At 38.2% G+C, this 14,798-nt stretch overlaps 2 long non-coding RNA genes across 5 annotated transcripts in view; both read left to right on the forward strand.

Annotated features, from left to right (window-relative positions):
• Positions 1-14,798, forward strand: part of si:dkey-35i13.1 — a 270,744-nt gene that overhangs the window by 151,954 nt on the left and 103,992 nt on the right. The window lies entirely within an intron of this gene.
• The window catches only part of LOC103908797 (uncharacterized), a 28,244-nt gene continuing 25,184 nt past the window's right edge, over positions 11,739-14,798 (forward strand). For all 4 annotated transcript variants that reach the window (XR_012391265.1, XR_012391263.1, XR_012391264.1 and 1 more), the window contains exon 1: positions 11,739-11,872. This is a non-coding gene — a long non-coding RNA (uncharacterized lncRNA). The remainder of the gene's footprint in view (positions 11,873-14,798) is intronic.

Raw genomic sequence — 14,798 nt, forward strand, 5'->3', positions numbered from 1 at the left:
TGAAAGTAAGTAAGTGGATGGATGGATGGATGGACGGACGGACGGACAGACAAATGATATAGGTTGTAATTTTGGTTCAGTATTTTGCTTTTATTTAATTGTATTACCTTTCAATTTATAAATATGTTTGGTGACTAATATGTTATTTTAATAAATATATTTGTTTAATAAATCTGTTTTGTTAAATTGCACCAAAATACATTGCCTATCTTCAATTTTTTCAAAATGGGGTGTACTCAGTTATGCCCAGCACTGGATTTAAAGGGCTTTATTGGTGAATCGCACTGATCCAGCTAAAGTGGTGAAGAGCAGGACCAAATAAGATGGAAGGTCTTGATGTAATCTGAGCACCGGGGGTCAAGAGAGATGTATATTAACACTTGGTAATACCAGGTGGAAACAGGCCTAGAGTAAATCAGGTAATGTCATTATGAGAAGCAACATGCTGACGTGAACTAATAATCCAATTATGTGAAAGGGGCCAGGACCCACTAGAAGCCCCTAGAGCTTTAGTAAACTTTAAAACTAATATAGGGCTCGAAATTTTTTTTTTTTTTCTGGTAGCATCTGTGCCCCTAAGTTCAAAAATGTAGTCGCACCCACCAAAAATGATAAGCTTCAATACTACATGTTAACAGATTCTATTATATATTAACATAACAAATAAACAAGAATCTGCATGCGCTCATCAGCCCTGCATGCACTGCTTGACGTGAATGAGATGAACAGATTTATCAGTAATAACTGTGCTGTTCTCACGGGTGCTGTCTGATATTGCACAGATTATATTGCCATATAACTTATTACTTGCATTAGGGTTGGGCCGATAGACAATGTCATTATCCATCGCCGATGGCCAATAGACAACACGATGTCGCAACGTTGCAAACCCGCTCGCGAATAATACCCACTTTACACTATACGTCCTAGTATTAAAATGCCATTTTAGAACGAAAATGATCCACGTCCACACTGTGTTTTACCTAGCATTTCTGAACAGCCCTCCGTCTGCACAAACACACACACACTGTCATGCACTCCTCTGAGCTCTAGAGAGCAGTTCACGTCAGACAGTTTATGAAGTATGTACTGCTGAATCGCGTCTCACTATAGTTGCTAAACGTGATATTCAGACATCCCAAGTCTCCCGGGAGTTCTGGTAGTCTCTATGCATTTGCGTGACTCATAATGCCCGCAAACAAACAATAATCTCCCGGAAATCGCGCGTCTCCCTCCCGGTCCTCAAATAAGTCGCGCACCCTTCTCACCTCCGGATCCCTCCTCGCACTTCAGACACATCGCGCACACTGTCAAACACCCCCCACCCATCAATTTTATGCACTTGCACAAATGCTCCCATATATGTGTTGAGGTTGCATATCGGGCGAATATGCGACCAAAACAGTCGCAATTTCGAGCCCTATGTATAGCAGTCCCACAACATACTTTCACATCTGACACTTGAATACTCTGTCACAAAGTCTGGTGAATAGAAATTAGCTTACTAGTGTCTGGTATAAAGATAATGTAGTTTTCGTATAGATAAACAAGGTCATGGTGTAAATGCACATGAGAGTTATGATCTTATTTCCACATTAGATCGTTATGATAACATGATAAAGTTGTCTTCAGTGATTTCCTAAAGATATATACCAAAAAAATAACGCAACTGGACAAACTACAGTCGTCGGCATCGTCAAACTCATATGAAGTACGAGCTCACGATTAGGGATGCAACGATCATAAATTTTGGTTGTACGATTATAGTCTAAGAAATAATCACAGTTTCACAGTTATCACGATTATATGCATTCGTTCATTTCAAAATCCCACTAGTTTAAAAATTGTTTTAAATTTATTTTTGTAGTTCGGGCCCAACTTAATATTTGTAGCTGTTTTAATCGCTTTAAGTTATTTGATTAATATATACATGAGTAAGTGGATATTATTGATGCATTTATTGGGTAAAATTGCTCATTTAATGTGTTTTCGGTCATTATTAATGCACCGGCAAAAACAGACCCAGCAGCGAAACTATCGCGTCACGGCTGCTTCAATGACGCTCATGCCTCGTGCTGATGCACTGCTTCTGCGTGCAGCATGAAAGCTTTAATCTGTAAACATGGGTGCCAAAAAAAACACACTTGTGGTGTGTGAAACAGGCTTTCAGCACTCTTTTCGAAAACACCCGGTTGATCTCAGCTGGTGGATCAACATTCACCACATGATCGCTCTCATCAGCGCCATTATTTGTAACTTGAAGTGGGTTTGCAAACCTTTGTACTTTCTATTGCTTCTTCCTCAAACTTTAGCTATTTGCAATTCCCGCGGTCACAAAAGCCCTTCTGTCATCTCAACTAGGTGCGTCTGAAAAGCACTAGTGTGTTGCGTTGCGTGCACGTCCCTCCATTGAAAATAACGAACTTGGACAAGATTGCCTTATGCCTAGGTCAGACTGCGTGATTTTAGCCCCGATTTTGACTCGCCGACAGGTTTTGAGAAATCGCCGACAAATGCCTGAAATCACAGGCAAATCGCTGCTCGTGCACGTGAGTGACAATCACACAGTATGAACTATCAAAGACGTGATCTGAGAGATTCGCCGATGAGTCGCCGATGCCTGCGAGATATTTGGCATGCTAAATATCTGGAGATGTCGGCGATTCAAATCATGCCGTGTAAATTGAGTTTTGACTGAAAATAACATCAGCGATCGCCTACAGCCAATGAGAGAGCAGCATTCACTTGTGTGTGCGTGTGTGTATACCTGCTACAGGCCAGTGGGAGGCTGGGGGAGAGGTTTATTTGGACCCACAAAATAAAGGAAAAACTAGTGGAGGTGTGACAGGACTCAGGAGCAACCGTGTCTGTTTGACGTTTCATACAGAAAGAAATTTGTTTATTATCAATGTTGAGGAGAAATGGCTGATTCCCTTTAAACCCAGGTGAGCAAATATGTACATGTTCTACCCCATTAAAGGCTTCTTTCTCATTATGTAGTTAATAACAAAAGATATACTACGTGTTTTTGGCAGTGAGACGTAGTTTGGACGAAGTTGTCGGCTATTCTTTCTATAATAAAGTCATACAATGTGAAAGTCCCTGTCGCCGATCCATCTTGCAGTGTAAACAAAGCTATCTAGCCCAGATAGTCATGCAGTGTGAAAACACCTGTGACACGACTACTTTGAAAATCATGCAGTCTGAACTCGGCATTAGTAAATAGCTCCAGTCATAGTTAGTCCAGTGTGAGCGGTTATTAGTCTTGGTGTACAAACTAGCACACAGTTGGCATAACTTTAGTTGCTGCAGTTTTGTTCCATGCAGAAACGCGGTGTTGAGAAGCCCTTACGATTACTATTATTATTACGATTATTAAATTATGGTATTATTTAACCAAGATGAATTAAATCGCGGTTACTAGTGAAACCGGTTATTCGTTGCTACTCACGATGACATATATTGACGTGTGCAGATGTTTTAGTGCTGTCCCATTTCATAGGGATAAATTTGAAGCCCTTCTTCTTCACACTCTGTTTCAAGGGCCAAGGAGAAAGGGGTAAAAAAAAAGGTTAAAAAATAGATTTGGGATTGGGCCTAAGAGTGAAAAGCTTGCAGTCGATTGCGGACGAATCCATATTTTGAAACTGGAAACCTGACACCAGACCTCCTGCTTCCTAGAATGGAAAGTGCAGTGTTGCAACATGAATGGAGAAGGTTAAGTTTAGTCTCCCAGGAGGACTAGGCATACACAGCAAGATGCGCAAACACACACACCTACGCTCTATTAACACGCGCAGACGGTCGGAGCGCTAACTGTATGCAAGCGTGTCCCACGGGGCATGTTACACTGACACTGGAGTACACGCCAGTGAACAAGACAGCTGGGAAATGGCGCCAAAAAGGATGCGTGGTGTGTTTTCTCTGTCCTTTCACTCTCTTTTGTGCATGTGCAAATACAAACACACAAAGACAAGACCGCAGCAGCCTCTCACGTGACATCTGCGTCACAACAATGCTGTATTATAGGTCAACAGATCAATACATCTGAACTTTACATTCAGCGAGTGTGGTTGTTCAACTAGCTGACGCGCATGGTAGAAAAAAAGATGCAGACAGAAAAAAAAAACAGACAAAAGGGCTCCAAACACATGCACAGGAAAAGTTGCTTGAGGTGCCGAATAGCAGGGGGGACACCTGTCACAAAAGCTGTGAGCTCTGCGGCCGAGGGTCTCATTTCCCTCCTCCTCCACTCCACTGGAAGGATTAAATATCCAGACCGTTTGTGCGGGACCAACAGATGTCTGCTTCAAATCTGACACAGCCTGGCCTGCAATCTCAGTGCACTAAGCCAACAAAAACCCCATGACCTCACACTCCAGAGCTTTCTTTCCCAATTACCGCACTCTGAAATGAGCCCCGTCATATGTCTTTCTGCTCTTGAACAAGGCTCAGGTGTTTCCTCTACAAAAAACAGTGCAAATAAACACCATAAAAATAGGAGGTCTCAGGAGGCTTTTACACGACAGTGTTTACAAACTAAAAACAAACCAAACAGGACACATGTGTGAATCGACAGCCTTTTCGAAGATTAGATGCTTTTCAGAGTAAATGTTTTTAAAAACCAAGATTGTGTACAAATGTTGTGACTCAAATTGAAGGGATGCACCGTGGGGCTGCTCGATTTTGGTAAAAATCATAATCACGATTATTTTGGTCATAACTGTAATCACGATTATTCCAAACGATTATTAGTTGAAGTCAAAATTATTAGTACTCCTGAGAATTTTTAAAAAATAAATATTTCCCAAATTATGTTTAACAGAGCAACGAATTTTAACAGTATTTCCTCTAATATTTTTTTTTTTCTGGAGAAAGCCTTATTTGTTTTCTTTTGGCTAGAGTAAAAGCAGATTTAAATATTTTGAAACCTCTTTTAAGGTCAATATTATTAGCCCCTTTAGACAATATATATTTTTGATTGTGTGCAGAAGAAACTACTGTTATACAATGACTTGCCTAATTACCCTAATTAAGCCTTTGAATCACACTTTGAATTTGAATGTTTGTATTTAAAAAAATATCTACTAAAATATAATGTACTGTCATCATAGCAAAGATCAAATTAATCGGTTATTAGAAATGAGTGATTAAAACTATTATATTTAGAAATGTGTTGAAAAAAAAAACTTCTTTCCATTAAACAGAAACTGGGGAGGAAAAGGGTTGCTAATATTCAGGAGGGCTAATAATTCTGACTTCAACTGCATTATTTTCCTCCCTGCAAAGGAAAGAGAAATAAATACAATAAAATAAAAATATGAAACAAACTTAAGCATCTTCACTGTAAGAAAACCTCTTTAGCTACAAAAGTCCTTCAGTCAAGAGCAGAGAAGGATTTTCTTGTTGTTTTATTAATCATGATAAAACAGGCGGCAGCTATTGTGCTCTGTCACCTTAATGGTTTCGCTTTCACCGCGTTTTGACACCTATTTGAACATTAAAGCGCTCACGTTAATGACTTTAGATGTGTGTGCTCTCTGCTCGTCGCAATGTGCGAATGAGACCAAGTGCTGACCGCATGCCGCCGCTGACATGCGGTCTTTCGCGCTTTTAAGAGCAACAAGTGAGGACAACTGGAAAGGGGGCGGTAAATAATGGAATAATCGTTTATCTCGATTAATGGTTTTTCATAATCGTTAGAAGCCATAATCGAAATCAAAATCGGATTTTCGATTAATTGCACAGCCCTAATGCACCGATTCCAATACTTGGATCGGATATTGGTTCGATACCACATATTTTTGCTGGATTCGGTATCGGCCAGCAGATACTGATCCAAATTCGATCTTGTGCATGCGCTTTATTCTGTGTAATTTATAAGCCAAAAAAGCCATGAAGGTAGCCTATTATTAGGCACTAGATAGTTGTCATGTAGGCCGACTATATCCTAAATGTTCCAGAAGCCATTCTGTGGAAGTGGTTAAATTCGTGCTCAGTTCAGCGCTTCCCTCTGCTGCGACATGCATCATTCTTCATTCATTCACAATTCAAACTGCGTGTCGCGTTCATGACAACACAAAAAACTTCCTCTGACTATTTGTTCTACGGTTGGGCGATGTTGACCAATTTGGCATCGTACGATGTCTGATGTGAAACATCGCGATGGAAAATTTTGCTAGAATTGTTTTATCATGTATGGGTGATATATATTGCATCACCAAAAATGATTGAGGTCAAGTCCATGTGTTGAGCAATATGTCCATATATTGATTATTGTGACAGGCCTAAACATATGTGCAACATATTCATGCATTCATTGTTTGTGTTCATTTACACTGGTAACTACAGGCCATAGATATATACACTAGATGTCGCCTGGCCTATTGTTGTCTATTGGACGGAATGCGTCAATAGCGCCGCCATCTTGCTACAGGGTAGCGCTCCTTTGAAATGAATGCGGGACCAAGGTACAGTGGAGGACTGTGGCCATCCAAAGCCAGAGATATACACATATACACATATATTTATGATCGGGAGTTTTCCTGGATGTTAGTGTGTAATTATTTTTTTCTAATTAAGAAAATTATAATTTTACATCAATTTTCTACATTGATGGATTAGTGACCGCACGGGCATTCTTGACAAAAACCTTGTGTTCAGAAATGTAATATTCACCCTCCCTGTTGAATTTAATCTAATCCGTGTCCTGAAACACAGCTCCTCTCCTGCTTTCACTTCTCATAATGACGGAGAGAGCGATTCGTCTGTGAATGAATCCCCCGAACGACTCTTTCACTAACGTTAGCCGACAATAATACAAGTTTCTGGCAGCGCAGCATCTCGTTGTCATATTTCTTTTGCATTGCTTGCTGATTTTATTCAACAAAACTAGCATAAGCCGAGTGTTTAGTGCGAGTTGGAGCTGCTTTGCCGTAAGGTGAATGCAGTAAGTGACTGTATTATCATCAATAACGTTACCTGATTAGCACAAAAGTTCAGAACATACAAAAACAGAAAAAAACATAATATTACCTATGAAATGTTCTGCCTTTGTGCTTTGTTTTCTTCGTTTGCTCTTTACTACACCCGTAGACAGCGCCTAAATCCCGCATCTTCACATAATAACACTGTCTTGACTAGTGCGGTTGAATGACATTTGTCCTGGGAGCACTGTACCAATGTGGCGGCACTATTGACGCATGCTCAGGGTCCCTATGCGATATCTAGTGTATATATCTATGACTACAGGCCAGACATGCACAATACAGCCTTTTCTGTCCTTTTCAGACATCTGTGTAAAGGAGGATCAATTTGTCATCTTTTGTTAGCACATCATCATCGTGTAAACATACTTTTCAATGGAGAAGAAACCAAAAGTCAAGAGAAACTCTAGGGGGAAAAGAATGAAAAGCACTAAAGTTCCACCATACGGGTTAAGATATTATCATCATCATCATTGGATTGTACCATGTTTTTGCTGACATGACACAAATCGTGTGTTCTGACACTTTCGATATCAATAATGGTTATTTTAAAAGGGAAAATAGTGGGTGTTGATCATGACACTGCACAATTACGAATATAGAGCAAATACCATGGTAACTATAGTTAAAGTAAACCCTCAGTACCATGGTTTACACTACCATCAGTGGTGTAAAGTAACTAATTACAAATACTCAAATTACTGTAATCGAGTAGGTTTTCTCAGAAATTGTAATTGACTAAGTAGTTTTAAAAATGTGTACTTTTACTCTCCCTTGAGTACATTTTTAGTGCTGTATCGGTACTTTTACTCCACTACTTTCCTTTAACCTGCAGTCACTACTTTATTTCTTTCTCGTCTATGGGGATTGGCTAAAGTAAAAAAATCAGTCTTGTGATTTCTGTCCAATCAAATCACACAGAAAGTAAATCGCAAGATACTGAACAACATCAACACATCAGCGCTTAATAAATGCAGCAAACCTTTTGGAAGCATTAAAAATGTCCAAGATGGTGTCCAAAATCTTTACACACATTGTCGCAGACTTTTAATAGACTGGATGTCACTGACGAGAAAATAGATGTCGACTGTATGATGACTAAAATCACCAAACAGCCTTAAACAACCACTCGATGGAATGAATGAAAAAATGGAAGGAAAGGCCAATTGAAGGTAGGACTGAAATTATGAAGGAAGGAAGGACCAAATGAATGAAGGAAGGTTTCAAGGAAGGACTGAACAAACTAAGGAAGGAAAGGAAGGAAGGAAGGAAAGAACGAACAAATGAAGGACCTAATGAAGGAAGGACCAAATTTATAAACGAAAGAATGAATGAATAAATGAACAAATGAAGGGAGGATCTAAGGAAAAACCAAATGAATGAAGGAAGGACAGAACATAGGACCTAATGAAGAAAGGAACAAAAATATAAACTAATACACAAACAAACGATCGAACAAACGAAGAAAGAACCAAATGAATGAAGTAAGGATTCAAGGAAGAACTGAACAAACTAGGAAAGGAACGAACGAACGAATGAACAAAGGACCTAATAAAGGAAGGAACAAAAATATGAATGAGAGAACAAATTACAGTAGGAACGAAGGAAGGAACAAATAAATGAAGGAAGAAATGAACAAACGAATGAATGAAGGAAGGACAGAACAAACAAACAATGGAAGAAAGGTTGAAAGGAACAAACAAATATAGGAAGCTCACTAAATGCACTACAGAATATTACGTTTACATATCTCTGCACAAACTGCATGTTAATGCATCAGCTCTGCACAGTGTAATACTCACTACTCACGATTACTTTTGAAAGGACTACTTTTTACCCATACTTTGAGTAATGTTTACAGCAGATACTTTTACTCTAGTTGCACTACATTTTTGGGCAAGTAATGCTACTTTTACTTGAGTATGATTTTTCAGTACGCTTTCCACCACTGACTACCGTAAATGGCTTACAGTGCCCTCAACGGACACCTTCAATTAGGACTGCGCGATTTAGAGAAAATATCTAATTGCGATTTTTCCGACAGATATTGCGATTTGATTAGCGATTTAATTTTGTAGTCAAAATTCTAAATAATCTGCAGGCTGTGGCAACAATTCTGCGACAGCTCTTATCTGGTTTTGTTTGGTGTCTGTGACTTTGAAACCAAAATATACTCGTATTACCGACGTCCTGTTTTTCTTTTATATTAATTTGTCTATTAATGCTTCTAAGGCCGTATCATCCCAATTGTCCAAGCTTTCCTGTTTTTTTTATTTTTTTTATTGTGGATGTTCCGCATAGTTTGGTTGCGCAAATCTGATTGGGCAGAACGAAAATGCTCACTTAATTGTCTTGTAAGGCTATTACACGCAGACGGCAGTCACACATTTGCTCTGGGCGGAGGAAATTAAAATAATACATATTTCATATCACAGCCTGTTGCGATTAGCTAATCACGACATTTCACATTGTGATTCGCTTTCGATTAATCGCACAGCCTTTCCTTCAATGTATCGTAACATTTCCTCAAAAGTATGCTTCTGTGTTTTTGAGCTGGTTTGAAACTCTGAGAATCATTGTTTAGGGATATTTCATATAAAACAAGATAAAAACAAATCTGACAGGAACATTATTGGCATGAGCAGATGTAAAATCTGCTCTTAAAGCGATCATACTCACTATTATTGGGGTTAAGTTGGTTATATAAATTGCACATTCAGACTTTCTCTTTCATATTATAATTTCAGAAAAGTATTCCCGCAAATTAGAAATAGTGAAATCATATTAGCAGCTATTGACTGTCAAAGTACAACAGTGTTCACAGTCAAATAAACAGTGCTAATGTTGTTTTAAAGTCCTACTTACATGCGATTTCAGACCCAATATTCAAAGTAGCAGAGCAAACAACGTAGGAGCTGTTAAAACGAACAAATGTGCGAAAATAAAACTAAATTTACCTCACATTATTTAAAGTGAAGGATGATGATGATAAGTTTCTTCTGTTCAAGACTAAACAAGATATATTGACGAAAGCTGAAATCTATTGACTTGCAAAGCATGAACAACAAACACAATGGAAGTCAATGGATACTGGTTTTCAGTATTTAAAATATCTTCTTTAGAGTTCAACAGAAGATAGAAACGTATAAAGATTTGAAAGGTAAACAGTAAATAACATTTCATTTCTGGGTGAACTACCCCTTTAAGTTTAATGTGACATTATCGCCTCAAGGCCAAAGTTTTAACTTGTCATCCGACACAAAAACAACCTGACCATTCCTAAAAGCATCGTTTTACGCGATGTTAAGGAAAACTAAGGGACATCTCACCAAAAGTCGACGAATATCTCGTCAGGACCGTCCTCCAGAGCAGCGGAAATGTGCAAAAGCTGCAGAAGAAAACCAACGAAGCAGCGCCCGGCGCGCTCTCGCTGCCTGACAGATCAACAATGCACGCGCTTTACATTCAGCCGGCTGGCGACTGCAAATGTGCACATTATACTATTATCTGTGAATATAACGCTTTTAACCACTCCAAGTTTCATTCATGAGGAAACTACATATATATCGTCATCAAAACCACACATCACGCAGTTATTAGCTCAAAATATTGGTGTTACTTTCGCACATTCGTTCATTTTAACGGTCAGTATGTTATTATTAAGGTAAAGTGGGTTTAATATTCGCATATTCGTTCGAAGACAACTTCTGACATTCTCCCTTTATTTTTACCATGGTACTTTCAATATTGGGTCTGAATATTGGGTTCAAATCAACATTAGCACTATTTCATGTACTGTTAATGTTTAATTTGACGTTATACTTTGATAGTCATTGGCTGCTAATATGATTTCACTATTTGGAATTAGCAAATAATACTTTTCCGAAATGATATTATTAAGGAGAAAGTCTGAATGTGCGAATACAAAACCAATTTTACCCCAATGTGTTTATCAGGCTACTTTGAGTATTTGGCCTGAAATCGTACTTAAGTATTACTTAAAAACAACATTAGCACTACTTATTGACTGTAAACAATGATGCACTTTGATTGACTGCTGATATTATATTTTCAATTTGCTGCTAATATGACTTCCTTGCAAAGATACTTTTTAAAAATATATTTTATTAAGGGGAAAATCTGAATATGCGAATATAAAACCGACTATACCTCAATGCTTAAGCTGCACTTGTTCTATATAAATAACGTTAACTCCAGCTAGCCCAATGCTAGAATAACACAAATAAACAACACTGTTGAGTTTGTTAAATGTTAATTACTCAAACCTAAAACACTTAAAATAAATTACAAACCTTTTAATCGCCTCAATTTCTAAACACTTAACAACTGTACAGTATCAGAATCAGAAATATGAACGACTTATGCATAATAGACATAAAGACACTCTCCTAATTCAGCGTCTGCTGTCTATTGTTCATAAATGCGCTAAAATTAGACCTTACCTTGTATTTGTGAGCGAAATGTGTTGAGAAGTTCTGTCAAAGTGGAAAACAAGCAACTTGAGAATGTATGAGAGTGAAAGCGCAGTAAAACTGCTCAGTCCTGTACTCACTTCCTGAGTGCGACTGAACTCCGCACACAAGCTTGGCGGTGGCACTCAGCCGTCCGCTCTGATTGGTTACACCTGCTCGTGAGGTCAGACGCCAGATGGAAGATGATTGGCTGTCCGGAGCGAAATGTAAAGCAGGCGTGCTGCTCCATATAAAGGCTGCTGCTGCAAGTATGCGGGTTAATCAGATGTAGAGTAAAAAAGTGATTCAAGGCTTTATGGTGATTTTAATTAGTGTATGCAGACAAAAGGACACAATGGGAGGTTGTGCGGTGCTGCGCTGTTTTGGCGTGGTGCGACTTTGCTGCGCCATCTGGTAATAATCACATGTTAATGACGTACATTAATTTGGTATTTAAATATTCAACGTTTTGTTTTGTTTTTCGGTAAAACAATGAGGAGGCTAACATCTAGAGGCTGCTAAATGCAGTATATCGAAAGTTCTCCGTTACTGAAACAAGCGAAGTGTGATTTCCTGTGGAAAGTTTTGTTATTTAAGCGAAGACGGCATAAGTTCATTAACATGTCGCTTACTCAGTTGCTAACAACAAGGTGACCGGAAGTTCAAAGGTGTTACATCCCTTAAATGTGCCTAAAAGAGTTTCGTTACTTAACATTTATAACCAGAAGTTCAAAAAAAAAACTTGCTGGATAAGTTGGCGGTTCATTCCGCTGTGGTGACCCCGGATTAATAAAGGAACTAAGCAGACAAGAAAATGAATGAATGAATGAATAAATGAACATTTATATCTAGTGTAAGCAGGGATGCTGCTGGCCAAAAGGGTGCCCCCACAGAGACCCATAAACATAGGTATTTATTCATTTATTCACTTTCTTTTCAACTTAGTCCCTTTATTATCTGGGGTCGCCACAGCGGAATGAACCCTTTAAAGCCTTAAAGTGAAAGTGCACTTAAAAGGCTTACCTAGGTTAATTCGGCAGGTTATGGTATATAAGCAAATCATTATATAACGATGGTTTGTTCTGTAGATTAGCTATCGATAAAGATATTGCTTAAAAGAGTGAATGATATTGAAATTAAAATGATTTTTTTTTTAAAAACTGCTTTTATTCTAGCCAAAATAAAACAAATAAGACTTTCTCCAGAAGAAAAATATTATAGGAAATTTCCGTGCTCTGTTAAACATCATTTGGGAAATATTTTAAAAAGAATATGTTTTAAGGAGGCTTAATCATTTAGATTTCACCTGTATGTATTAGCAGATATATTACATTAAATATATTATAAAATGTTATTTGTCTGTCATTAAAAATACATAGCAAAATTGAGGTTGAAGAGGCAGTTGCTCATTTGAATGAGCGCACACACAAAACTGAGTGCAGATTGGAATTTGATAAGACGCCATGACAACCCGCCAGAGGCCACACCTGCTCTCTGCACATCTGCACAACCAGCAGTAACGCGTAGTATCAGTATTTTAGGCAAGGAAAAAAAAAGTCATGCTGTCAGTATTATAAATTTGGCATCTACACTACCTGACTAAAGTCTTGTCCAGTTGTAAGAGCAGCAAATAATAACTTGACTTCTGTTGATCATTTGGAAAAGTGGCAGAAGGTCGATTTTCAGATGAATCATCTGTTGAGCTGCATCCCAATCATCACCAATACTGCAGAAGACCTACTGGAACCAGCATGGACCCAAGATTCCCATAGAAATGTCAAGTTTGGTGAAAGAAAAATCATGGTTTGGGGTTACATTCAGTATGGAGGCATGCAAGAGATCTGCAGAGTGGATGGCAGTATCAACAGCCTGAGGTATCAAGGCATTTGTGCTGCCCATTACATTACAAACCATAGGAGAGGGCAAATTCTTCAGCAGGATAGTGCTCCTTATACTTCAGCCTCCACATCAAAGCTCCTTAAAGCAAAGAAAGTCAAGGTGTTCCAGGATTGGCCAGCCCAGTCACCAGATATAAATATTATTGAGCATGTCTGGGGTAAGATGGAGGAGGCATTGAAGAGGAATCCAAAGACTCTTGATGAACTCTGGGAGTCCTGCAGGAACGCTTTCTTTGTCATTCCAGATGACTTTATTAGTCAGTGATTTGAGTCATTGCAGAGTTGTATGGATGCAGTCCTCCAAGCTCATGATGGAGTCAGAATCAATATTAAATGGTTTCCCACTGCAGCATGACTTTATATTCTATACTGGGCATTATAAGTGACAAGACTTTTGTCTAAGCAAAGTCAGACCTTACTGTACGAATTAAATCATTAAAAAAAGGCATGATCATATTTTACTTTAGTAAAATAAGCATAATCTAGAGGCCTTTCATATAAGACACTTCTGACACCAACTGATTTACGGAAAGTCAAGTTATTACTTGTTGTTTCTAAAACTTGGATAAGAGACAAGACTTCTGGCAGGTACTGTACTAGATGTATTTTTTTGCTTTATTTTTTTAAATATGCATTATAATATTACAATATTTTTATCACAATATCAAAACCTGTAACCATTGACTTACATAGTATGAAAAACACATTATAGCAGTCAATGGTTACAGGTTTTCAGCATTTGCAAAATATCTTCTTTTGTGTTCAACAGATGCAAGGAATAAAGGTAGATAATGATATAAATAATGACAGAATAAAATCTATGGGTGAAATAACCCTTCAAGTTGAATTGTTAAATCTCTCTTGTGATGTTTGTATTACAATATTTTCGTATTAAAGGGATAGTTTGCTAAAAAAAAAAAAAAAATACTCGCTGTTTAGTGGTCACCAAACTTGTTCCTGGATGTCCTGCAGATTTTAGCTCCAACCCTAAACAAACAAACCTGAACAAGCTAATCAAGGTCTTACTAGGTATACTTGAAACACCCAGGCAGGTGTGTTGAGGCAATTTGGAGCTAAACCCTGCAGGGACTCCGGCCCTCCAGGAACGAGATTGGTGACCCCTGGTTTAAACTTGCATGAGTTTCTTTCTTTGGTTGAACACTTCAAAATATATTTTGAAGAAAGCTGAAAACCTGTAACTATTGACTTCCATAGTAGGAAAAAGAAATACTAACAAAAGCAATGGTTACAGGTTTTCAGCATTTGTCAAAATATCTTCTTTTGTGTTCAACAGAAGCAAGGAACTCAGGTTTTGAACAAATAAAAGGAGATTAAATAATGGCAAATTAAATTTTTGGGTGAACCAACCCTTTAAACTGAATTGTTAGATGTGACGTTTATACAGTGTGGCTCGAAAAGCAAGACTTTAACGGTGGCTGATA

This window comes from Danio rerio, chromosome 15, assembly GCF_049306965.1.
Source record: "Danio rerio strain Tuebingen ecotype United States chromosome 15, GRCz12tu, whole genome shotgun sequence".
NCBI lineage: Eukaryota > Metazoa > Chordata > Actinopteri > Cypriniformes > Danionidae > Danio > Danio rerio.